This window comes from Callithrix jacchus, chromosome 3, assembly GCF_049354715.1.
Source record: "Callithrix jacchus isolate 240 chromosome 3, calJac240_pri, whole genome shotgun sequence".
Lineage (NCBI taxonomy): Eukaryota > Metazoa > Chordata > Mammalia > Primates > Cebidae > Callithrix > Callithrix jacchus.
In genome coordinates, this window is record NC_133504.1 from 155,226,419 (window position 1) to 155,254,312 (window position 27,894).

The 27,894-nt window shown below is 42.0% G+C and overlaps 1 long non-coding RNA gene across 2 annotated transcripts in view; it reads left to right on the forward strand.

The window, feature by feature from the left end:
- Positions 1-464: 464 nt before the first annotated feature.
- The window catches only part of LOC118152324 (uncharacterized), a 132,595-nt gene continuing 105,165 nt past the window's right edge, over positions 465-27,894 (forward strand). For both annotated transcript variants that reach the window (XR_013533147.1, XR_013533148.1), the window contains exons 1-2: positions 465-538; positions 2,451-4,592. This is a non-coding gene — a long non-coding RNA (uncharacterized LOC118152324). The remainder of the gene's footprint in view (positions 539-2,450; positions 4,593-27,894) is intronic.

The window sequence follows — 27,894 nt, forward strand, 5'->3', positions numbered from 1 at the left end:
TAGCGTGGTCCCGCAACTCCAGGGCTGTGGCATGGTTCCGCTACTCTAGGGCAGACCTAGACTCATGGGAAAGTCCCTGCATTGTCAGGAGGCTGAAAGAGGATGAGTGGGGAGTGGCCGGAGGAAGAAAGGTGACTCCCAGGGTCTGGGCCAAGGAAGGGTTTTGGACAGGAAAAGGGACTCACAACAGCGCATGCTTGGGAGGAATTGTTTAAGGCTTTCAACCCTTGCCAAGGCGAATAACACGAGACAAGACCTGTAAGTTACTTTAGCTATATATAGCATATCTAGTGTGTAACCTCAAAATGCCTCCCCTCGCAGCATTTATGCTGTTGAACTTACAGTGAGTCCCTCTGTGGAGGGTGGAGTGGGGGAAGGAGTTCTGCTGGGGACAAAGGTAGGGAAGCACTCACTAGCTTTGAAGAATTTCCTGCCTTTTTATGCCTGGGATGTAACCAGAGACCAGTGTCAACAAGGAATCTGGCTCAGGAACACTTCTGTCCACAGCCCTCCTCGGAGGTGATTTGCTCTTTCAGAGGTCAGTGAATCGTAAATTGTGTGATTTCAGGATCTGCCTTTGCAGGGTCAGGAGACTTTTGAGGGGGTTGGTGGGAGAGGCGTGGGTGGTATCACTCAGACACCTAGGAAACTCTTGACCTCATCTGTCTTTAAAGACCAGGCCAGCCACATGAAATCCTTACGTTCACAGGAGAGCAGAAAATATATGTGGTTTTGGGTGTTAACATCTGAATTTGCCGTAGCAAACGGATTTCTGGCAAGTCTCTGACATAAAGTAACATCCTAAGTTGAAAGGGGGCAAAAGCAAAACAATCACTTACTCGGTAGGCTTGACCACACTTTCTGGTTGTAACTGTGTGTTGTGGCCTTATGAAAGACCACACCCTGTGCTCTGGGGAAGGGTACCTAATGGTTGGGAGGTCCTAAAGGTTGGGGCTGAGTCTTGATCATTTTTAACGTGCATTCAGCTCCTCCTCTGCCTTCAGCTTAGCAAAGGATCTGACATTCACGGTGCACTCTCCAATACCTGTTTGGCATATCTCTTCTTCCAGCTACTGTGTTAAGTCCTGGGGCCATAGACTCATACAGAACAAATCAGCTCTTTCTGTCTCCAGAACTTAATCTACCGGGCTAGGGGGAGGCAAACAATGAAATTGGCATGTAATATGTCAGGTGGCAAGACATGCTACAAAAAAAAAAAAAAAAAAAAAGAGGATACAAGAATAGAAGAGGGTAGTATCTCTGGGGAAGGGAAATTGGAGCCAAAGTGAGGGAGCCAGGTCTGAAGCAGAGGAAGTGTTCTGGGAAGGGTGGAGGGAACGTGGCAGGAGGTGAGGTCAGAGGGGAATCAGACGCAGAGGCCATGTAGGCTCTGTGGGCCTCATGGGTCACTTTGAGGACTTGGATTTTTCTCTTGATAAGATGGGGAGCTTGTGGAGGGTTTTCAGAAGCAAGACAGGATTATGCTGGCTGCTGTTTTAAACAAATTGAAGAGGGCAAGGCTGGAAGCATGGAAACAGGATACAATAATCTAAGCAAGAGATGATGATGCCTTAGACTAAGGATTTACCAGATTCTAAATATTTTGAAGGAAGAGCTGGCAAGATTTTCTAATGGATGGGATTGGAAGGACAGAAGTCAACCTCTTCAGTCGGAACAGCCGGAGGGATGAAGCTGTCGTTTACTAAGATGGGGAAGGCTGGTGGAGGAAGAGGTTGGGAGGTAGGAGATTCAGGATTTGGTTTTGGAATTGTTAAGTCTGAGATGCTTCACAGAGGAGAGATGTCTAATGGGCTGTTGGATACAGGAATCCGGAGTTCAGGAGAGAAGATGGGGGGCCATAGATATAAACTTGGAAGTGGGCAGTCCATGAAAAATTAAAGCTATGGATGGGACAGAATCACTTCAGAAGAGAGAGTATAGGTAGAGAGAAAAAGCAAAATAAATAAATAAATAAATAAATAAAAATCAGTGACTGGCCTTGGGTGGTTTGGGGTGGGAGGGGAAACCAGCCACGGGGATGAGAATAACCAGTGAGACAGGAAGAGGACTGGGAGAGAGTGATGTTTTGGGGAACATGGGGAGAAGCTGTTTCAATGAGGGAGTGTTCAATGAGGTCAGATGCTGCTGACAGATTGAGTAGGAAGAAGACTTTAAATTGGTCACTGCATGTACAACATGGAAGTCATTGGTGAATTTGTAACAGTGGTATTAGTGGAATTGTGAGGATGAAAGATGAAGTCGTTTCAAAACAGAATGGAAAAAAAACAGGTGGAGATGGTGAATATGGAAATTCTTTTAAGGAATTTTATATAAAGGGAAGAAATAAATGGAGGCGTTTGCAGGAGGGAGAAATGCCCAGTCTCTTAAATGGCTCAATAGCAATACCGGGAGCTGGTTTTCAAACGGTGGGTTGTTCTATTTTGAAGCAGGTAGCTCCAGAAGAACCCTAGGAGCCTCGCCTATGACTCTACGATGGGGTTTGCAAACACTATACATGGCATCCCTATCTGTCGCAGATCCTCTGGCATCATTGGATCTGCAGATCATATGAGGCACCAGCATGGCAGCTTGGATCTGCTCCAGAGCTCTCTTGTTCTGGGCCCCACACAAAACTGACAGCCTCTGAAGTCACTCAACACATTGGTGGGAGAAGTATTCACCAATACAGCTTATCGTTCTCCAAAATCCAAAGAGGCTCACCAGCACAGTATCTTCTTCTTAGTCCTTGTAAGTACAGGGTGTAATGACTTGTTCTTTATCTTGCAGGGCATGTCCCAATATGCCTTAGACCGCTGAACCCCTAAACACTTCACTAGCATGGGAGGCATTTCAGGATCCCTTCACAAGAGGATGCAGCCTAAGGGGTCTGAGTACTGGCTCAGGTCTGGAAACTGTGGGTACATCAACTTTCTTGACAGCTCTTGATATTTTAAATTGTTCTACAAGTCATGCAGTACTCTCATTGGCTGCTCAACTAGCTCACTCGTAGGAACATTGCAGTCTATTAGGCATCATTTCTGGCCTTGCTGGCTGTTATGGTTTATATTCATCTTGACTCTGATGGTTAAGAGCACACACCTGGTCTTTGTTTGAAATCCCAGCATCTTCGTTGACACAAGGGAGTTCAGATAAATGGCACAATCACCTATTCTTACCCTGGCCTAGAGTTGACAATCATTACTGAGCTTCCCAGAGATGTTGTCATTCCCACACCGATAAATGTGGTTGCCCCTCACTGACATATTTGAAGGGAATGTCCCTGAACCTTCCCAGGGAGTCTAGGTGTCACTTAATAAGTTTGTTCCAACAGTCCTATCTCCCTGAGTATTCTGACCCCTTCCTCTGCCAAAACACTGAAGCCTCTTCCTGTAATTTAATGTAAGGCATTGTCACATCCAAAACCTCAAGGAACCATTCAGAAACTAATTAATAGTACCTCCAAGACAGTTCCTGAGTTAGTAGTCCCTCCCTCCCCTGTTTATCATCCTTCCAAACCATCCCCACTGCATTCCCCTAGTTCATGCTAATACCAAGCCAAGCCCTGCAGTGCTTTCTGAACATAAGATGTTTTCTTCTGTATCTAGGTCTGTATTTCTCTACCTGGACTACCCTGAGAGCTAACCCCAGTTATTGGTCTGGAAGCAATGAATAAAAGCTGAGGCAGAGCCTGAGCAGGGCATCATTTCATCAGTCACTAACAAGAATCTAGTTGTAGGTGGGGTGCTGTGGCTCACATCTGTAATCCCTGCACTTTGGGAGCTAAGGTGGGTGGATCTACCGGATCCCAGGAGCTCAAGACCAGCCTGGGCAACATGGTGAAACCCTGTTTCTACAAAAATTAGCAGAGTATGTTGGCACATGCCTGTGGTCTCAACTACTCTGGAGGCTGAGATGGGAGGATTGCTTGGGCCTGGGAGGTCAAGGCTGCAGTGAGCTGTGAGTGTGCACTCTAGCCTGGGTGACAGAGCAAGACCCTGTCTCAGAAAAACAAACATCTAGTTTCACCTAGATTTGCAGAAGAAAACAGAAGCAACATTCAAATGAACACCAGTCAACCAATGGAATATTTTGAATGAAGTAAGAGAAGCCAAGGAAGGTACCTTCAGGCTCTGGGCTTCTTCCTGAAAGGCTGGGAAGAAATTTGGAGGAGGCAAAGTAAGAGCAAGTCAGTTGGAAGAGACATTATGGGTCGGGTGGGTGAGAACTGTGGAAGGGAGGTTCAGGGTGCTCCATTTGACAGGATTTTCATGGCGCCTGTGCAGTCCAGGCTCTGATTTTTCTACGCAGAATGATGTCATTCATCATTTTATTCATCAATTTGTTAAGTCAACATTTATTGAGAGACTCTTATGCTACTCACTCTGCTAGGTGCTAAGGCTCAATGATGAATAAAACACTGTTTCCTTTTTTTTTCAGAAATTCATAGTGTAGTGGGAGGTGGACAGAAGTGCCATTGAGTATTGATTGCCTGGCACTGACACACATTAAAATAGAGGAATATACAGGATGCCCTGGGAGTCCAGATGAAGTGAAAAACCCACTCTTACTGGTGTGTGTGCACACAGGAGGAGGTATGTAATGCCTTGTCTGGTTTTCCGTCCTGGCACATTCCCATTCCTCATTTCTAGAGCCACTTGACCATAATGGCTGGTCAGGGATAATGTAAAGAATCTTCATTTGGCGGCTCAGAGGACTGCCCAGTCAACCTTCCCTTCTGTCCTCAGCATCTGTGCTAGTTTCTTACTCTGCTTTTGGGACCCATCTCCTCTTGTACCCTAGCCATCTTTTCTACTTTCACACCTGTTGCAGTCTCAAAGATCCCTTGACTCTCTCTTGCCTAACCCTCTTTGAGGTAAATCCTACCTTCTTTTCTCTATACCTGCTTTGGGAGAAGGGGAAAGTGTCTTAATATACGCACTAATTAGGCCCCTTCATGATCTAATGTCAGGCTTACATTGTTTCATTTCATAAATGAGCCCCAGGGAAGTTAAGTAATTTGTCCAAATTCACACAACTAGAAAAGAAAAAGGAAAAAAGCAGGACATTGAATGTAGAGCCAATATTCAGAGTACCTGATTTTTTTGTTTTTTTGAGGCAGAGTCTTACTCTGTCATCCAGGTTGGCATGATCTTGGCTCACTGCAACCTCTGCTGCCTGGGTTCAAGCAATTCCCCTGCCTCAGCCTCCTGGGTAGCTGGGACTACAGGCACGCACCACTACACCTCGCAATTTTTTTGTGTGTATTTTAGTAGAGATGGGGTTTCACCATGTTGGCCAGGATGATCTTGATCTCCTGACCTCAGGATCTGCCTGCCTCAGCCTCTGAAAGGGCTGGGATTACCGGTGTCAGCCACTGCATGTCCAGCCAGAATACCTGATTTTAGGTCCAGTATTCAAAGGACCGACTGCAATGGTCTGAATGTGTTCCCTCCAAATTCATGTGTTGAAATCCGAACCCCCACGTTGATGTATTAGGAGGTGGGACCTTTTCAGATGTGACTGATCATGAGGGTGCAGCCATCATGACTGGGATTAGTGCCCTGTCTCAGGGGAGACTGCAGAGAGCTAGCCAGCTCCTTTTTACCATGTGAGGGCACAGTGAGACAGCCCTGTCTATGAGGAAGTAGCCCTCACCAAACACATTCTGGCACCTTGACCTTGGACTTCTCAGCCTCCAGAATTGTCAGAAATAAATTTCTGTTGTTTATAAGTGACAGAGTCTAAGATAGTTTAATAGCAACAGGAATGGACTAAGACATTTACCAAAACCTTGAAGGCTCCCAGATGATCACCTCAAAAACACTCAGTCACAACGATTTTCTATTCAAAGTCAACAGGAGAAAAGAGAAAGCACCACAAAGATTGCCTTGTAATAGAATTCCTTCACTTTTTCTATCAAAGGTCCTGTCTGCCCCATGCACCTAGAGGCTCACTCACAAGGCACTTACATCTCTGCCTTGTGAGCCTGGAGGTGCACGGGGCACAGGACCTTTGATGGAAAAAGCACGCATGTGCTCACGCGTGCACACACACACACACACACACACACACGTTTCTGCTTGGTAGATATCACCAAACAGTCTTCCAAAGTAATTGTATCAACTTACATTTCCACCAACAGCATAGGCGGTAATTATCTTCGTCAACATTTGGTATTGTCAGTCTTTTGAATTTTAGCCATTCTGGTGAGTTCGTAATAAAATATTATTGAGATATTAATTGCATTTACCTAATTATTAATGAGAATGATCACCTACTTTAATAAGTAATATGATAAGTATAATATTTCCATAGTTTTTAAAGACTGTCTCTCAAATCAGAGATGGTCAAGGCCATAGAGTTTCTTTTTGCACAGCTTTGTTTGCACATCAGACAAAATTTGATTTGTCATATTTTCACAATTATTCTGTTCAAAATATTTTCTAACTTCCGATTGTTTTTTCCTCTCTGAATCTATAGGTTTAGTTCGAAGCATAGTTAGACATTTCCAAACATATGGCTACTTTGTGAATATGGTTTTGTTACTAAAATCTAGCTTCATTCCCCTTTGGTCATGTGACATACCCTGTGATTTCAGTTCTTGAGATTTGTTGAGACTTGCTTAATGCCCAGCATTTTGTGAGTTTTGTGTGTGAACTAAGTGTGTGTTCTGCAGATGTTCGATGCAGTATTCTAGAAAGACCAAGTCAAGTTTACAAATACATATTCCTGTTATATGAACTGATTTTGGTCTTGTTATTCTGTTAGAACTCAGAGAGAGTAATAAAATTTGAGTCTATGCTATTAGTTACATGTAAATTTAGAATTGTTATGTCTTCTTGACAAATCTAATTTTCATCATCATGAGACCACTTTCTTTGTCGTTAGGAATGCTTTAACCTTAGTGTCTAGTTTGACATTATTGTTAAATCTTTGAGAATTCTGGTATTTTAGTCTTGTGCTTTGTAAGTAGCATATGAAATTCAGTGTTATTCAGGATAACAATCTGTCTTTTAATCAGGGAATTTAAATATTTACGTTATCTAATTTCTGATATTTTGGGGTTTAAATCTACCATTTTGCTAAGCTTTTCAATTTGTCCTGCTTGTTCTATGTTCATTTTTTTCATTTCTTGCTTTCATTTGCATTGATTGAAAATTGTGTAAAGTTATTTGAGTCCTATAAATTCTTGTGATGATTACACCAAATATTGCAGTATGTATATCTGATAAAAAATAAAATATTTGGTTCTTTTTTTCTCTTCTGGGGAATGTATGTACTGTAAAAATACTCTCAGTCTATTTCTCTTCTGGCATAATGCTTTTTCAGTGTACTATAACTTTCTATATAATAATCCGTAAGATACTACTTTGGTTTTATATAGTCAATACTCATTTATAGTTATCATGCCTTTCTGCATGTCTGACCTTCTACCTGGAATCTTTTCCTTTTGCCTGAAGGCAATTTATATATATGTAGATAAATAAATTCAAGTCTATTGGGAATGAACTCTACCAGTTTCGGTTTGTCTGCACATGTCTCTTTTTATTTTCATTCTTTTCATGTATCTATATATTGGGAGTGGAATTCAGGGTTGGCAGTTATTTTTTTTCAGCCCTTTGGAGCTATGATTCCATTGTCTTTTGGCTTGGAATGTTGCTGTTGAAGAATACGTTGTAACTCTGATTATTGTCCATTGATGCATTCTTTTTCTCTGGTTGTGTTGAAGATATTTTCTTCATTCATTTTTTTTGTTTTTAGCAGTTTTACATAAAGTGCACATAGGTTTTCCCTAATTTAAGTAGTTTTTGATTTCCTGAATCCATCATTTGATGTATTTAATTAGTTTTGGAAATGGCTCAGCTAATTACTCTTTAAATGATGTTTCTGTTCCATTATTTGTCCCTGTTTAGTACTTCAATTAAATATATATCAATGTTTTTCATGGATCTTTTGTATGAGTGCCATGATTGGGAAAAAGAGAAGTACAAGATTGAAATTAAGTATTCTGAAGCCAACAGGCAGAGTAATTTTATGTCTTTTGAATCCAATAAAGATTTAGGCATATATTCGGTTTGTCTTTTTATTATTTCGTTGTTCTAATAATTCAATTAAATTATATTTTACAAAGGTATCATTTTATGACATTTGGATTTTTTTTTTAAGTTTGGAAAGTGCTTACTAGGTTCCTTAACCTTCTTATAATTTTTTTTTTTAGCTTTGACTTTTAGCTTTGTGGTTTGGATATTTTCTTCTATACTATGAATTCTCCCTTCAACTATTTGTAATTAACTGTGAAATCTGTTGTGTTTTAATTTTTTTAAAAATTCTAGCATTTTCACTGGCTTTTTTAAAAAACAATTCTCAGTTCTCTGTCAAAAGTCTCAAGGTTGACTTTTGTCTCTCTGAACAAATTAAGTATAGTATTATTTAAAGTCAATACACTTTTTTGAGGTTTAAAAACTCTAATTTCTGAGCAATTGTAATGTAGATCTGTTTTCTTGGCTTTCATTTGTGTGGTCTTGTTTTTCTGTTTTTTTCTTTCATTGTATTCAGATATTTGTACTTAAAACATTATAATGTCATTCTCCAAAGTGAATTTATATTTACTTCTGTCAGGTACTTGGGGCCTCAGCATTATGGGATCACTTTAATTCAATTTCAGGTACAGTGAAACTGAGTTTCTGGAGCCTTCTTTTGGTTTATCATTGTTGTTAGGGTACTGTCCTTCAGTGGCCCATTCAAATGCAGAGATTCACCAGAGTTCTCCTGCCTTGGTGATGCTGGGCCCCAAATTTAGCCTTAGCTCTGTGAGACAATTTTTAACCAACTTCCTGCTCAGCCACTTGGTCTCTCAGTCCTGCTTTTAGAAATTGGCATATACTGCTGGGTGCATTGGCTCACATCTGTAATCCCAGCATTTTGGGAGGGTGAGGCGGGTGGATCACTTGAGGTCAGGAGTTCGAGACCAGCCTGGCCAACATGGTGAAACAGTCTCTACTAAAGATACAAAAAAATTAGCTGGGTATGGTGGTGCACTATAATCCCAGCTGCTCAGGAGGCTGAGGCAGGAGGATCACTTGAACCCAGAAGGCAGAGGTTGCAGTGAGCTGAGATCGTGCCACTGCACTCTAGCCTGGGCAACAGAGTGAGAACCTATCTCAAAAAAAAAAAAAAAAAAAAAAAGGAAAAGAAAAGAAAAAAGAAATTGGCATATACTGTAGAGAAAGCTTCTCTCCATGCCAGACTCAACTCCCATGGTCTCTCTCCTTCACCAGATCCTAACCCAGTAATTCGCACCATCTTGTTTGCTGTCTAGGACGTTGTAGTAGATTCTTAAAATATATTTTGTTTTGCTGATTGTCCTCAGTAGGAGGGATGGTATGAATTACCTAGTTCTGCATTCTTAGAACAGGAAGTCCTATATAATCTAGGTTTAATCAAACATTTCCCTTAATGAATAAGTAATTATAAAGATTTTTTAAAAAGAAGTCAGAAGATTTCCCTAATAATACAAATTTAACTGAACAACAAGAAAGGGCAGAGCTGTCATTTTTCTAGCTCCTTATATAAGTACTTGTTTAACTACGTTAGCAGAGAAAGCCATGAACAAAATCGTCTGGCCAAAAAATTGTGAAATTATTCAGATAAACATGATCTTTTTATAAGTGAGGAAGTAACCACGTTTCACGTTATGAGTAGATCATTTTGAAAATGGACTTTTGGAAAATCTCCAATAGTTACGTGATTTTTATTGCCAAAAATGCAATGAATATGCCTCTTTAAAAACTTTCATATCTACATACTTGGAAATAGAATTTTTAACCTTTTAAAAATGATAAACAGTCTTAGGGGACTTTGAGTCAATTTTTAAAAGAGTTTGTATTAACAAGTAGTTGACATTAGGGAAGATAAAAATTTACTAGCCAATTTTTATTGGAAACTTTACCTAATTGATGAATAGGGTTGAAAAGCAAATATCATCACACTTTAGGGAGATGAGCAATAAAGCTCTTCTCTTGTTTTAATTAAAGTGTTTTAGAGGCATCTTTTCCATGTCTGATGACTGTTGAAACCAGGCCAGGTGCTGTGGCTCATGCCTGTAATTCCAGCACTTTGGGAAGCTGAGGTGGGCCGATCACGAGGTCAAGAGATGGAGACCATCCTGGCCAACATGGTGAAACCTCGTCTTTGCTAAAAATACAAAACTTAGCTAGGTGTGGTGGCATGTACCTGTAGTCCCACGTATTTGGAAGGCTGAGGCAGGAGAATCACTTGAACCTGGGAGGCGGAGGTTGCAGTGAGCCGAGATCATGCCACTGCACTCCAGCCCGGCAACAGAGCGAGACTCCATCTCAAGAAACACACACACATACACACACACACACACACACACAACTAAAAAAATCAGGCACCAAAAGAAATGAATGTAGAACCAGACCTTTTATTCATAGAGGTTTAATTGATGAAGCATGTTCAATCACATAGTTCTCATCAAAATATTATTAATTAAAATGTCAAAGTTAAGTGCAAAATAGTTTTTTGCATCATTAATATTATAAAAATTTAAAATATTTTAGATTTCAAATTTTCTTTTTACTTTTTCTATATATTATACATAATTTGTTTTCAATATAAGTATACAATGTCTATATTGTATGTATATATATATATATAAAAATATATATGTAAAATTTAAAACTGAATAAAATATATATGTTTTGGGAGTGCTTACTCAAAAGTTTTTATAGATTAGTCTTAAAAACTTGGTGATCATTATTTAAGGTTACCTCTGGAAAGTTGCCTTCTAGGTTTTACCAATTTGGATGAATACATCTCTACCCGCTACCCTCACCCCATTTTCTTATTTATTTGTTTGTTTGTCTGTTTTATATATATTTTATTGCACTTTAGGTTCTGGGGTACATGTGAAGAACATGCAGGATTGTTGCATAGGTACATACATGGCAATGTGGTTTGCTGCCTCCATCCCCATCATCTATATCTGGCATATCTCCTCCCCATGTTTTCTCTCCCCAACTCCCTACCCACCACTGTCCCTCCCCTAGTCCCGCCCAACAGACCCCAGTGTGTGATGCTCCCCTCCCTGTGTCCATGTGTTCTCATTGTTCAACACCCACCTATGAGTGAGAACATGCAGTGTTTGATTTTCTGTTCTTGTGTCAGTTTGCTGAGAATGATGGTTTCCAAATTCATCCATGTCCCTACAAAGGACACAAACTCATTGTTCTTTATGGCTGCATAGTATTCTATGGTGTATATGTGCCACATTTTCCTTGTCCAGTCTATCACTGATAGGCAGTTGGGTTGGTTCCAGGTCTTTGCTATTGTAAACAGTACCGCAGTGAACATATGTGTGTGTGTGTCTTTATAATAGAACGACTTATAATCCTTTGGATATATACCCAGTAGTGATATTGCTAGGTCAAATGGAATTTCTATTTCTAGGACCTTGAGGAATCGCCACACTGTCTTCCACAATGGTTGGACTAATTTACACTCCCACCAACAGTGTAAAAATGTTCCTATTTCTCCACATCCTCTCTAGCATCTGTTGTCTCCAGATTTTTTAATGATCGCCATTCTAACTGGTATGAGACGGTATCTCAATATGGTTTTGATTTGCATTTCTCTAATGACCAGTGATGATGAGCATTTTTTTCATGTTTGTTGGCCTCATAAATATCTTCTTTTGAAAAGTGTCTGTTCATGTCCTTTGCCCACTTTTGAATGGGTTTGTCTGTTTATTTCTTGTAAATCTATTTTAGTTCTTTGTAGATTCTGGATATTAACCCTTTGTCAGATGGGTAGACTGCAAAAATTTTTTCTCATTCTGTTGGTTGCTGGTTCACTCTCATGATTGTTTCTTTGCTGTACAGAAGCTGTGGAGTTTAATTAGATCCCATTTTTCCATTTTGGCTTTGTTGCCAATTCTTTTGGTGTTTTAGTCATGAAGTCCTTGCCTATGCCTATGTCCTGAATGGTTTTGCCTATGTTTTCTTCTAGGGTTTTTATGGTGTTAGGTCTTATATTTAAGTCTTTAAGCCATCTGGAGTTAATTGTAGTGTAAGGTGTCAAGAAGGGGTCCAGTTTCTGCTTTCTGCACATGGCTAGCCAGTTTTCCCAATACCATTTATTAAATAGGGAATCCTTTCCCCATTGCTTGTTTTTGTCAGGTTTGTCAAAGATCAGATGGTTGTAGATGCCTCACCCCATTTTCCTCCCACTGAAGTCTGTTTATATTGTTCATAGTACTTACCACAAATTATTATATTTATTTGTTTGTTTATTTATTTACTAGATTATGAGCTCCGGGATGGTAAGGATTATGTTTGTTTAGTTTACCAAGAATACCCAGAGTCTAGGACAACATCTGGAAATGACTGATCCTTCCATATTTACTGAAGGAATAAATAAAGAGATTATATGTTTCAAAGTGAGGCGTGGTGTGGTAGCCATCCTCCGGGACGGCACCCAATGATTCCACCTCCTGATATTCATCGGTTTGTATAGTTTCCTCTCACACTATAGTAGGATTGGTCTCCGTGACCAAAGAGTACAGCAGGAGGGATGGCATGTTACATATAACATGGGCGTATAAAAGGCACTGTTGCTTCCAGTGTGTTGCTATCTCTCTTCCTTCTATCACCTACTCTGGAGGAGGCCAGTTGCCATGCCATGAACTGCTCTATGAAGAAGCCTATTTGTCAAGGATCTGAAGCCTCCTGCCAACAGCTGCATGAACGAGTTTGAAGGTCTAGTTCTAGCCCTTCAGATGACTGCAGCTTGACATCAACCTCATGAAAGACCCTGGGACAGAACCACAAAGTTAAGCCCCTCCGGATCCCTGACACTTAGCAACTATGTAACAAGTGTTTGCTCTTTTAATGACTTAGTTTGGAGTCATTTGTTACTCGGCCATAGATACATAATACAGTTGGGTTTGAATACTAGCATTGTCCCTTACTAGGTGTGTACTTGAACATGTGACTTCATCTCTTGGAGCCTGTTTTGTTTTCTCAAAATGGTAATAATGTTTACTTACAGTGCTATTGAAGCAACTTTCCCAATATTTAGTAACTACTTCATATAGAACTACTTTAATTTTTATTATATTTATTATTAAGTAAAGTGAATGCTTAAGAACAAAGAGAGCTGGCCGGGTGCAGTGGCTCACACCTGTAATCTCAGCACTTTGGGAGGCCAAGGCGGGCAGATCATGAGGTCAGGAGTTCAAGACCAGCCTGGCCAACATGGTGAAACCCCGTCTCTACTGAAGATACAAAGAATTAGCTGGGCGTGGTGGCGGACGCCTGTGATCCCACCTACTTGGAAGGCTGAGCCAGGAGAATCGCTTGAACCTGGGAGTCGGAGGTTGCAGTGAGCTGAGATTGCACCATTACATTCCAGGCTGGTTAACAGGGCAAGACTTCATCTCAATTTAAAAAAAGAAAAGAAAAGAAAAAAAAAGAACAAAGATTGCTACAGAGAAGCTAAAAAAAGGAAGCTCCTAAACCCCAAAAGAATGGCTACCTTGGGCCATTATGTTTAGGGGCAACTAGCTTTGTCAGCTTTCCTCGATACTAAGAGCCTCATTGTGTCACATGCCATGTGGGGTGGGGGAGGGGGTCATAAGTTATTTAGCAAAGGCTAGTCAGAATTTATATACTGTACTGTTTCTTTCCATTCTTTTACAGAGAAACCACACTAAAATATAGAATACACATATCTTTGTCTTCCTGAACAATGTATTTGTGTTAAAGGATGTTTCCACAGTCTAGGAAATCCTCTTCTCTGGAACAGTGGTTCTCAAACTTCACCATGAATCAGAATCACATGGAGGGCTTATGAAGGCGGGCTGCCCAGCTCCCACCTCCTGGGTGTTTCATTCAGCAGGTCCATGGTGGAACCTGAGAGTTCGTGTTTTTAACCAAGTCCCAAGTGGTGCTGACGTTGCTGGTGTGAAGACCACATTTTGTGGACCACTGCTCTGCAACATCATAGTCTCTGATAAATGAAACTCCCCAGTGCTAAAGAATTAAGAGTAGTAGGCCAGGCATGGTGGCTCATGCCTGTAATCCCAGCACTTTGGGAGACTGAACTGGGTGGATCACCTGAGGTCAGGAGTCCGAGACCAGCCAAGGCCAACATAGCAAAACCCTGTCTCTACTAAAAATACAAAAAATTATCCAGGTTTGGTGGTGTGTACCTGTAATCCCAGCTACTTAGGAGGCCGAGGCAGGAGAGTCATTTGAACCTGGGAGGCAGAGGTTACAGTGAACCGAGATCATGTCATTGTACTCCTGCCTGAGCAACAGAGTGAGACTCTGCCTCAAAAAAAAAAAAAAAAAAAAAAAAGGAATAGCAATGTTTAGGTAAAATATGGAATAAAATCAGTCCAAATTCCTTACTGTAACATGAAGTCCTGCACGATGTTGCCCTACTTTGTCTCGCTCTGCGCTTCTTATATTCACTTTGGCCTTTGTTCTGCTCCTTAAAGACACCAGGCTTATCTCTGCTTGTGTGCATTCGCTACTCTTTCTGCCTGAACCTCTTCTCTTTTAGATTATGACTCTCTTTGTGTCATCATCGAAGGCCCAGCTCTTATGGTCACCTTCCTAGAGAGGTGTTCTCTACCTGAAGAAGCCATTGTCTCTTATGCTTCCCACTCTCCTAGTTTATTCTGTTCCCATCACCTGTCCTGATCTGAAATTGCCATTTTATTTGCCTGTTGGAACATTTTAATATAAAAGACACCTCATCTCTTAGGTTCTTTGCTATCTCCAGGACCTGGATCGGGGCCTGGTATGTGGAATGTGCTCAACTAGGTATCTGTTGGTTGCAAACACGGGTGTGTGGCATAAGACTCTTGGTTTATAACTTAGTTTTGAGGGGAAATGAAGAGCACTGAAGAAGGAGCATGGGAACCTGGGGAATATGGAGGCAGCCCACACACCCTCTGCGCCCGTGTCACCGCTGCCGGGATTCTGTTAGCTCGCAGTGTGAAGGGAACTCTTTCCTGCTCCCTGCAGTGTCTTCTACATCCTTGGTTGCCTCATGACAAGACAACATGGGGACTTGGGCAATACGTTTCACTCTGAGGATTCCAGAGAGTTGCTAAATGGGTCACTTTTTCATGCATCTGGAACACTTGTAACTTGTGTAAGTGATTCTCTTCAGGCTGGCTTGACTCTGTCAAGTTGTCCCCAGTGACAGCAAGGGAAGGATGGCTGCTTTCCCACCCCTGTTGGGTGTCAGGTGGGCTCTGTCTGCAGATGTTTGCTCCTGGTGCTTCTAGCTGTTTGAGATCCAAGGTTAGGAACGAACCCAATCCGACTCATTGCCGAGGACATGTGGACACTGAGATGAACAAAGAAGCCAACCTGGTTACTCAGATAGTTTCAAGTTGCATTTGTTTTTCTTCCAATGGTTTGCTCATTAAAAATTAGGTGCCTGTGCCAATGCTGGCTTAGACAAGGCCTGGACATTCTCTCTGCAGACAATTGCTGGTGGTCTGAGCTGACTCACCCTCATGCCCTCACCTCCCATGGCTCTGCCCTCGGTGCCTGGTCTTGGGAGGTTTGGATTCTTGCAGTAATCTCGGGTTGCTGCCATGAGCCATAGGCAAAAACAACAGGACTTTCTTTAGGGAATTCAGGAGTGAGTCTCATGGTCTAGCCACTGGCTTTTACTGCATGAGGCTAGGGGAGGGTTTTTCCCAAATAAGGAGACTTGAAAGTCCTCTCGGTTGGGGATGCTCTTGACCTGCACAGCGCTGGAGTTGGAAATGTTTATACAAATGCACTTCGCATTTTATCTGTTCTTTAGATAGGCCTGTAGAACATTCCAACTGCACTCATTTCTTTCGCTTCTGTCCTTTATCCGTGTTAAAGCCAGTTAGAGACACTGGTATTTAGTGACTTTGGCATTGCTTGCACACCTTGTTGTGCCAGGAATGAACTGAAGATGTATTTGACAAGAAGCAGAGGTTGTGGGTGGGGAGGCTTTGGCAGCTCCCAGAGGAGCTTCCTCGGGGGTTTTGCTAGAATATCTCATCCTTCTCTAGAGCTTTCCTGTGTTTGTGTGGGAGTTTAGTTCAACAACGACTTGTTAAGCACCTACTCCATACCAGGCACTGTCTTTGCCTTCAAAGAGCTCAGAACCTTAAAGGAAGCCACCTGTGGCGGTGGCTTCAAGATGGCCACACGTTCTCCCCGTTCCTTCCCTTGAATTTGGACTGACCCTCTCTCTCACTAGCTTTGACCAATAGAATGTGGTGGAAGAAATGTGCAACTTCTGAGGTTGGGCCTTCAGAGATCTACAGCTTCTGCTTCTGTCACACCTAAAAATGCTGCTTATCAGGAGCATTTGTCACCCTGTAAGGAGCCTGACTTATAGGGAGGCCACCATGCTGTGAGGAAGCCCAAGCTAGCCACATGGAGTGCAAGTGTGAGAAGAACACTGAGGCACTGGGCATGTAAGTGAACCAACCCTTCATGGACTTAGAATGGCATTGCTCTAGCTCAATGCAGCTGAGTGAATGAACCTCAGCCAATGCCTTGTGGGGCAGAAGAACTGACCAGACAAGCTTTGCCTAAATTTTTGATCCACAGAATTAGGAACAAATAAAATGGTTGTTGTCTAAACCCAGTAGGTGCTGGGGTAGGTTGTGACACAGCTAATAGATCATTCAACACACACACATATTCTTAGATAATGATGGAGATATGCATAGGATGCTACAGGAGCACAGACGAGGGGTCCCTGAGCCAGCCTGTGGTGATGATGGGGTAGGCATTGAATGCTTTCCCAACAAGATTGGCTTGAGTAGCAAACTTCACATCTCTAAAGACGTAGATGCAAACCAAGCTTCAGGGAAGGTGAAGGCTGTCTAGGTACAGGAAAACAGAACAAGAAAACATGGAGGTGATGAACAGCATGGTACATATGTGAGGGCTTTTCAGGCAGGTGAAAGCAAAAAGTAATGGATAAGTTTGAAGAGGTGTCATCATCATCATCATCATCATCGTCATCATCAGGACAGATGCCATTTATTGAACACTTAATATATGCCAGATGTGGAGCTAAGGTTTTCTCTGTGTTAACTCATTTAAATAATTCTAACAGCAACCCTATATTATTATTACCTTTTTACATTAGAAGAAAATGAGGCACAAAATGATTAAATAACTTGTTCATGGGCACAGAGCTGGCAAGCACAGAGTAAGGATTTGAACTCAGGCAAGATCTCGAAGAACATTCTGTGCCTCTTTAAAGAGCTTGGTATTTGCTCTGTAGGGATGCAGGGTGACCCAGAGGTTTTAAGTAAGGGAGTGGCTTGGTCACGTAAAAAGATTCTACTGTTTTGTAATTTCTTCTACTTCGGTTATTTTCATTGTCTGTTGTCTGTTTCTCTATAGTGACTAGCAATGAATCTCTTATAACAAGCAGAGCCTGTGAGCTCATCTTTGAGAGGATGTAAGGAAGGAGGGAGGGACATGGGTCATGTGCAACTCCACAGCTGGTCGTGGGGGTGGAGGGAACAACAGAACGCCCAGGGAGAGAATGGGTGTGTCGGCCACCAAGAGAGGAAAGCTGGCCACATCCTTGACCCCACAGAAGAATGAGGACAGCAGCTTATTGGAACCAGTCTGTGCTAAGCTCTTTGGAGCCGAGAGACAGATAGGCTCCTAGGCTTTGCAGGCACTCTGCCTTTCTCTCTGCCTTCTCTCCATGGCCCTTCAGGTGATTAGCATCAAAATATTAAAAACAGCTATTGAGTTCCTAACAGCAATTAGCAAGGAAGAGAGCGTTCCATGGAAATCCAGAATGTTCACCTGGCCTTGGCTACTGGTTTCTGAAGAAGTCCTTGTGGGCAGCTGTGGAGTCACCGGTCCCACATATACCACACTCATGTTCTCTCTGTCCCTTACTCTGTCTCCATGTCTAAGCATACCGAGCAGACTCAGTGGAGTCTGAATCTCTGTGCAGATCTGTCAGATTCTCATTCCAGCAGCTTTTTATGCAAGGAGGGAAGCAACAGAGTATAGAAGAAAAAAGAAGCATGGCTTGTAATCCCAGCACTTTGGGAGTGCCAGGTGGATCATGAGGTCAAGAGATCAAGACCATCGTGGCCAACATGATGAAACCTCGTCTTTACTAAAAATACAAAAATTAGCTGGGTGTGGTGGTGCACACCTGTAGTCCCAGCTACTTGGGAGGCTGAGGGAGGAGAATCACTTGAACCTGGGAGGCGGAGATTGCAGTGAGCTGAGATTGAGCCACTGCGTTCCACCCTGGTGACAGAGTGAGACTTCGTCTCAAAAAAAAAAAAAAAGAAGTTTGGCTTGGGCCTAGGAGAAGCTAGATCCCAAGGTTCTCATCTACAATATGAGGGTGTTGGATGAAGATTAATTTTACCACAAAGAATAAAAATTACCATAGCTGAGGTTTACTACGCATGGACTAAACCTGATACTTTCCTAAGCACTTTTTATACTTTAGTTAATCCTTACAATAACCCAAGGTTAATGAAGCTTACTGAAGCCTTCCCTTGCCTATCCAAAGCTCCCTGTATGCATTATCTATTGCTGTGTAACAAATTACCAACTCTTCATGGCTTAAAACAGTAATACAATTTATAGTCTCATAGTTTCTATGGTTGGGTGGTTCTGGCTTGACATATTTTATAATTTTGCAGGCTACAGTCTTCTTCTGAAGCCTTGGCCAGGGTTAGAGTGTCACTTTCAATGTGGTAGGTAGGCTCTGGCCATTGGCAAGGTTGGTGCTGGCTATGGGCAAGAGGCTTCATTCATCACCACCTAACCCTAGGACTGTCTGTTAGATTATTTGAGTGTTCTCTCAACGTGGCTGTTGGTTTTCCCAAGAATGAGTGATCCAAGAGAATGATTTGGTAGCTGCAGTGTCTTTCATGACTTGTCCTTGGATGTAACATCCTACCATTGCCACAATATCCTGTTGGTTACCTGTGTCAGTCTACTCAACGTGAAGAGGAACACACAAGGGGATGAATAACAGGAGGTGAGGACTGTTAATGGTCATCTTTGAAGCTGCCTACTGCATCTTCCCCCTACATTTCATATTACTGTGTTCTAATTTTAATAGTATTTATCGGAAATCATTTTTTTAATAGAGACCCATTTCATCCCCATTAGAAGATAAGCTTCCCAAGAGCAGAAATTTCATCTTTTTTTGTTGCTGTACCCCCAGCACCTGAACAATGATGGTTACATAGGTGATACTCAATATTTAGCACGAGATAGGTATGACTATGCCAATTTCAGACACAGAACAAGAGGCTCAGAGAAGTTAATTTGCCTGAAGTCATGTAGATACTCCTGGGTAACTGGGAAACAGCAGGAGGAAGTGCATGCGTGTCTATATGAATGAATGCATGTGTATGGTTGAGATGGCCAACTGTGTATGTGTATATTTGTATGTATAGCAGACAGAGAGAAAGAGGGAGAGAAAGAGAGAGAGAGAATATGTGCATGTGTGGGTAAGGTAACCGGATCAAAAGGGAGATAATGTATTCTGGACAGCTTTTATGACACAGACCTGGAGATGATATTTTGACCTTAGTCTTATTGGTCTTCTTTGAAAAATTTATCTCCAAGGAATATTCTTATTAAAATGACTAAGTAAATTTTCCTTTAAAAATCTCACACACAATTTAAGTCATTGGCTGACTAGCAAGCCTATTGCCAAATTACACATGGATTACTAACTTGATTATGATTGTGGGAATTATTAATTTTCTGGATTATTGGCCAGAAAAAGAATAATACTGTCTGTTGGCCACCCACTCTCCTTCTCCTTTCCACCCTCCTGAGGGAGGGGCCCTGGTATTCGTCAAACACTCAATGCGGTTGTCTTAGAACAATGTCTTACCAATCCCCTCTCCTGGCTTAGGAGCTGAAAATGTTGGGGAGAAATGAAAGGAAATGGTTATGAAAGTCACTCATTTACTCTCCCTCCTCTGAGGCTGTTCTGGGTGCTGAGTTTTGGAGCAAGGGATGTTGTGTGTATAGTAGAGATTTTTGGTCTTTGAGTGAGAGCAGAGTGGAATCCAGGGGAAAGGCCACATAAGTTTATTGCTGAGGCTGGCTCTGATCTAGCATCGAAGTGAAGGTGGTGGTGGGGTCCCACAGTTCCTTTAAGGCCCAGCCCATTTTATCAGAGAAAGCAGAGAAAGATTCTGTGTGGAAGGCCTGCTCAGGAAAAATGAGTTTGTATTCAGCTTGAAAGTATCCTCAGGAATGTGTGGGTGGCTGTGGCTAGCTGGACCAAAACCAGACCTTGCTGAAAGACTGAAGTTAACTTCCTCCTCAAAGAGTGAGTTTGTCTCCGTCAACAGTATCTAGACGGAGACTGAAGAGGCGTGTGTGAGAGAGAATACCATTCTCCCAACTGGTACTTACTAGTCAGGCCAAAGTTCATTCAAGGAAGGTTCTACTTTTTCTATGACTCCCTGATGAGGAGGACATAGCACAGTGGTTAAGAGCACAGGCCATAGAGTCTGTAAGCTTCCATTTGTGCCCTGGCTCTGGCACTTGCTGATTATGTGACCTTAGGCAAGTTACTTAATTTCTCTGTGCTTCTATTTCCTCAGATGTAGATGGGGATTAAAATTGTTCTTACTTCATAGAATAGTTGTGAAGATGGAACTGGGATAATACATGTAAAGCTCTTGGAACAGTAGGTTACATTCAAGAATTTAGTTAACTAATATATATGGATTAATATAGATTGCTATGTGCCAGGCATGGGAAAATGATGAAGGAGACCCAGTTTTGCCCCTCATGAAACTTACCTTCTAGTGCTTATGGGGTAGTAGGTAGAATAATGCCACCCCACAAAGATGTCCATGTTCTAGTCTCTAAAACCTATGGACATGGTAGGTTACATGGCAAGGGGGAATCAAGGTTGCAGATGGAATTAAGGTTGCTCATCAGGTGATTTTTGCAATAGATAGTGGCCTGGTTTATCCAGGTGGACCCAGTGGAATCACAAGGGTCCTGAAAAGAAGGAGGAGGGAGACAGGACAGTGAGTGTCGGAGTGATACCATTTGAGGAGGACTCAACCTGCTGCTGCTGACTTTGAGGATGGAGGGAGGATTCAAACCAAGGAACGCAGAATCTTATTCTATAAGACTGAAAAGGAGACCAGGCGGGGTGGCTCATGCTTGTAATCCCAGCACTTTGGGAGGCTGAGGAGGGTGGATCATCTTAGGTCAGGAGTTCGAGACCAGCTTGACTAATATGGTGAAACACTGACTACTAAAAATACAATAAAAGTAGCTGGGTGTGGTGGCATGCACCTGTATTCCCAGGTACTCAGAGGCTGAGACAGAGGAATTGCTTGAATTTGGGAGGTGGAAGCTGCAGTGAGCCGAGATCGTGCCACTGCACTCCAGCCTGGGTGACAGAGCAAGACTGTCTAAATTAAAAAAAAAAGGGTGCGGTGCCTCACACCCGTAATCTCAGCACTTTCGATGGCCGAGGTGGGCAGATCATGAGGTCAGGAGATAGAGACCATCCTGGCTAATATGGTGAAATCATGTTTCTACTAAAAAAAGTTCAAAAAATTAGCCAGGCATGGTGGCATGTGCCTGTAATCCCAGCTACTCGGAAGGCTGAGGCAGGAGAATCACTTGAATCCGGGAGGTGGAGGTTGTAGTGGGCTAAGATTGCACCACTGCACTCCAGCCTGGGTGATAGAGCAAGACTCCATCGCAGAAAAAAAAAAAAATGACTTAAAAGGAAAGGAAAGGAAGTTTCTCCTGAAGCCCTGAGAAGGGACACAGTCCTACTGACATCTGGGTTCCAGTGAGACCCATTAAGACCCATCTCAGACTTCTGATTCCCTGAAGTGTAAGACAATACATTTGTGTTGTTGAAGCCACTACGTTTGTGATAATTTTTTGCAGCGGCAACAGAAAACTAATACTAATGCAGATAAGAAGTGAGCAAACAAATATAAAATGTAATTTCAGGTAATGAAAAGCACTAGGAACAAGATGAAGCAGGATATGGAGACAGAGCCTTGGGAGATTAGAAAAATAAAAGATGAAGCAGGATAAAGGGAACGATGGAGACGGGGGCTCTCTTAGATGGTCAGGGAAGGCATCTCTGGGAAGATGACATTTGAGAAAATGTTTGAATGAAATAAGAGGATGGATGTGCACTCCAGATGGGGAGGATGGAGACTACAAAGACCCTTAAGAGAGGAGAGCTGAAGAAGAGTTACAAGTCAGTGTGGCCAAGGCATAGTGGACAAGTGAGAAAGTCATAATGGGTGAGAACAGAAAATGCAGCAGTGAGATACTACAAGCCCTTGGAGTTTAGATTTTATTCCCAGTGTGACAGGAAACCATGAGAGACTCCCCTCCAGTGGAGGAAGTGACAGGACCTGATGTACATTTTATGAAGCTAGCTCAGGCTGCTGTGTGAGGACTACACTGGAAGAGGTAGAGAGTGGGGGAAGCAGGGCAAGTTAGAGGATACTGTGGAAGAAGATGGATTACACTCAGCTGGTGGGGACAGGAGTGGGGGGACATATCTTGGTTGTTAGAGCTGATTGGGCTTTATAATGGTTTGGATATGGGGTTTGAGAGAAGGGAGGAAATCAAGGATGTCTCCTAGGTTTGGGCTGGAGCAGCTAGGTGAAGGGACAGGCTTTTTACTTACACAACGAAGACAGGAGAGGAACAAGTGTGGAAGGTTAAAATCTAGAATGTTCATATAAGAAATGCTTAAAAATTATTATCTGCATTTGATACTCCTGACATACCGGTCTACTGTTTTCTCTCTACATACTGTGCGCATAATTCCTCCATCTGGAACTTTCTCCTCCCTCTTTGCTATCAAGTGTTAAATGCATATCCATCCCATCTCAACTCACTGCAACCTCTGCCCCTGGATTCAAGCAGTTCTCCCAACTCAACTTCTCAAGTAGCTGGGACCACAGACATGCTCCCCCACGGCCAGCTAATTTTTGTATTTTTATAGAGATGGGGTTTCACCATCTTGGCCCAGGCCAGCCTTGAACTCCTGACCTCAGGTGAAGTGCCTGCCTTGGACCCCCAAAGTGCTAGGATTACAGGTGTGAGCCACCGTGCCCAGCCCGTATCCATCCTTAAAGGCCCATTTCCAATGCTACCTCTTTCCTATTTCCGCTATAGGAGAGATCTCTCTTCCCTTGAATTCCTAGTATTTAGGTCTAGTATTTGGGTCTCCTTAGCAGTTTGCTTTGGGATATTATTTATGGAAGTCTCTCACCTTCCCTACTGAATGGTAATCTCCTTGAAGGCAGGGATGTTCATTACTCTTCTTGAATTCCCTGCTGCGTAGTCACTTGCACATAAGATACATGCCATAAATGATTGCTGAATGGGACCAGTGTTACGAAGAAGATGACTGCATTGAGTTAGGGAGCAGGGAAGTTTTACTAGGCGTACTCTGAGGCTTTCTGCTCTAAAATTTTTATAATTTATTTGACTGCAGTTTGCATGTCCCTACCTCTCAGAAGATTTCTAAGCTGGGTATTCTGCACTTGATTACTGAGTGGACGGAAAATGCAATTTACCCTCAATGCCAGTCCAAGGATAGAAGAAGAGATTGGGTTCATGAACGCACAAAAATAAGGTTTTCTAATGCCAAATATAAATGGTTTCAGATTGTGTACAGTTTTATACTAGCCATCCTTCCTTTCTATTCTCTCCTCTCTCCCATTAATAGGGACAACTTTTCAATAGGTCAAAAACAGGAAATGATGGGAGGACGCCATTATTGCCTTCAATTGTTCCATTTCCATACATGTGCAAGGGTCTCACCTGTACTATATATTTAATGATTTAATTTTGGCAGTACATATATGTATCTATTTCCAGTTCCAAGATAAATATATACTCAATGATTATATAATAAAACATGCAGTTAAGGGAAGTTGTTGTGCTTAGCAATAACCTAGATTTTTACTTTTATCTATGTATCAATTATCTTTTGCTATGTCATAAGTAATCCCACAACACTGTGGTTTAAAATAACAACCACTTATTTAATTCTTAATTCTGTAGTTTAGCAATTGGGCTGGGATTCTTAGGCAGTTCTGGTCTGGGCTGGCTTGGCTGATCGTGGCTGAATTCACTTATGTATCTCCGATCAGCTGATAAGTTGATTGGGGCTTGGTGGTTTGACAGCTCAGCAGAGACAGCTGGGAAAACTGGGTCACGCTCCACAGGATCTCTCTTCCTCCACAGTCTAACCTCGTCTTCTTTATTTAATGGCATTCGGAGTCCACAAGTGGGAAAGGAACTATGCAAAGCCTCTTGAAGCCCAGGTACTGAACTTTTCACTGTTACTTCTGCCACATTCTGTTACCACAGGCAGGTCACAACCCTCACCCAGATTGAAGGGATGAATAAACCATCTCTTGAAAGGAGAGGCAGAGTTGCATCGCATAGGCTATAGATACAGGGAGAGAAGAAGAATGGTGGCCATTTTTGCAACACCTCACAATCAGTTGGGTTGCTTTCGGTTAAGTAACAGAAAATAACTCCAAATTGTTTAAATGATGAAAACACATTATGTATCTCTTGAAATACAACATTTGGAGGAAAAGCGATTCCAGGGTTACTTCAGCTGCTGAGCAATGCCGTCACGGTCCTAGGTTTTTTTTTTTTTTTAATTTCACTTTCCACTCTGTCATATCCAGTATGCTGGCTTTTGTCCACATTTTAACAAGATGTCCATGACAGTTTCAGGCTTTACTTACAGATGATAGAATCCAGAGGAGAAAAATGGAATGGCTCTGTCTTGTGTCTTCTTTTACAAAGGAGGAAAATTGACTCAGAAGTCCTTGCAGTATTCCCATTGGGTCCCATTACATCACATTCCTATGCCTGAGCATAAATGGATTGAAAAGCTCTGTTCGCTGACTTCATACTACTAGCTTTTGAGGTGGGAAGGTGGGAATTGGGTGCTGAGCATTTTCCTCATGGAATATAGCAGCTTAGGAAGGTTGAATGTAGGGCAACTGGTTCTACTCAGAATGGTAGATTGAGGTTTATCCTTCTGGATGGTTCCTATCATTCGCAGTGATTTCTTTAATATTAATAATAACAATAACAACAACAGTAATAGGTGGCAAACATCTGTGCAAGCATAACACTAATTCATCTGGTAGGAGGTGATGGGGTCAATGCATTTCAAGTAAATTAAAACAAATAGTTTTTAAAATGTTCTCTTTATGTGACAGTTTTGACTACTTATATCTACTCCTTGAGCCATGTAATAAGAAGTAGATTTCTTTAGATCTTAGAGGCAACTATGAGCTCTGCATTTCACAGCTTAAACAGTCAAAAAGTTCAGGTGTGAAAAATAGACACCGGCTGGGAAACTGGGAAACTTTTGTTTACAGAGTACATTGGCCTTAATTTAATTAAGCCTCACCACGTCTGTTTGTTCTCTTATCTTTAAAATTTGACCTGGAGTGGCATATATGGCAAATTCACGTATCATTTTTCTAGAAAGTCTCACGTGAAAAGTGCTTATGCTTTAACTCTTCTCCATAAACAAAGTATCTTTAAAAGGCCATCACCTTGGCAACTGCCAACTGAATCAACTTGATGAAGACAGAGCAACACTGTGAGGAAACCTGCAGCTAGGGCGTGAGTAATTATTTTGCCATTAAAGAAAGTGAAATTTGAAAAAAATGTGACTTCTGACTATGGTTTGTGAAAGATTAAACTATGTAAATTTAAAGTAAACACAGTTTAAATTTAGCAAAAGAAGAAGTTACCCTGAAAGGCCAGTTTGAACATTGCATTGTTCTCCAGTTTCCTTCCATTTATGATTTGTTTGAATGTCTATTTTCTCTCCTGGTTAAACTGCTTACACTTCAAAAGCTTTTCCCCTTTCTATAAGTATCACTGTTAAAGTGAAATCAGCCAGTGGTTTCGTGCATTCCACACTCTGAGTTTTTAAAAAATAGTATTGGCGTTGACTCTCTGGTAGGATTTTGCCATTAGGTTGTGTATGGGTACGAGGGGTTTTGGGTTGTCAGTCCCCTTGCCTATATTGACTTAGATATCCTTGGACTTTGAAAGGCAAACCACAATGATTTCAGAAAATAATTAACAGAGTGGGCAATCGGTCACTGCTCAAATATTGGTAATAAAAGTATAAATTTAATATGTGATTGACTTAAAATACATCATTTTCTGAAGTCACATATTGAAGGGGTTACAACAGGTCAGACATTAGATCATGAGGCTGGTTAGTAGGAAACTTTTGGGGAAAATTTTACTTGAGAACGTTGGGTATTTTCTAAGAACCAAAAGCTATGCCAAGAAACATAAAGTCATCTTTGCATCCCAACCCCAGTATTATGCATGGAAGAAACACTGGAGGAACAGTTCAGAGTCAGTATTTCTGATGTGGCTCCTGTATGTGGCCAGTTTTCCATTGTGTGTGTAGTTTGGCTAGAGTGCCTTAGGTGTCTGTGGAAGTTGAAAGGGGAGACCCTTCGATGCTCATGGCATAGCAGCGTGGTTGTGGTTACATAAACTAGGCTTGGACACGGACGCTAAAATTCCAGGACTTGGATAATGGCACTGAAACAGGACTCAGTGAGGCAAAGAAGCATCTAGGGTGCTGGGGTTACATTTAAGGAGGCCCTCGTTCTCAGAGTCACGCAAGTGCTGATCTGCATTTGTACGCCCTTGAGAGTGAGTGCCTCCTTAAATGGTGTGCCCTAGGCTGCTGGCCTGCCTCTCCTAGTTCCACAGCCTTGGTGTGATACTTGGGAATTCTGGAAAGTCAGGAAGCAGATCATCACAGTGTTGGTGGCAGAGTTGATGGCAGTGCAGTATGCTGTAGTGATAGGACTAGGGACATCAGAAACAGTGACAATGGTGGCCATGGTTGCAGTGTTGCTGATTCCAATGGTAGCTTCAACGCTGGGATAGGCTTAGCTCTGGTTCTCACGGGAAAGACTCCTGGCTCTCCTGCCTTTGGTTTTGGCCACTCCTTGGTAATCCATTTGATACAGTATGTTTCTGCCTAACTGCGTTAGAGTTGGTTTCTGTTGCTTGCAACCAAGTACTCTCACTAACAACGTGGGATGGTGAGCAATTAATACTTTTTCACCTTAATCCTTTATCTTTGTTTTAATTTTTTGCATATTAATAAGCAAATTGATTTTTCACGGAAGGCCAAAACCTGTGGTCAATTTGTTTTGTCATCAAATAGATCAAAGTGTGTCCAGCTGGCTCTCAACTGGGTCCACGAGGCAGTTTAGTGATGTTAACATCAAGAACCTGGATACTTTCCATCTCTCCGTTGTTCCATCATTGATGTGGGCTTCATCCTCAGGTTACCAGCAGTCCGGCTATGGCAATTCTGGGAGTTACATGCAGGAATGGCAATGCCTAAAGGAAGAAGAGATGGGCCTCTTCCTATGGTGCTTTCTTAAGAATGAAGAATACTTTTCCAGGAATCTCACTCCAGGGTTCTCTTTACTTTTCTTGGCCAAAATCAGGTCATGTACCTAAGCATGAGCCATAGATCAATCAGACCCATTCCTAAAGCTAGTGTTTTTTTCCCCCAAGGAACATGACTCTGTAGGAAAGAGGAGATTATATGAATCAAACTAGGCCTCTCTTAGGAAAGAAGAAGAGTAGAGTGGAGGCTGGATAGTCAACCTGCAGTATTCATAATGTAGTTGATTGACCTTTGAGTGTTTTGCTCACCTTTGGATGTGTGGCTATAATCTGAGTACTAATATATATCTTGGCTTTCTTAGGCAACTATTTGTCCTATCTTCTGATACAAGTTTTTGTTGTTGTTGTT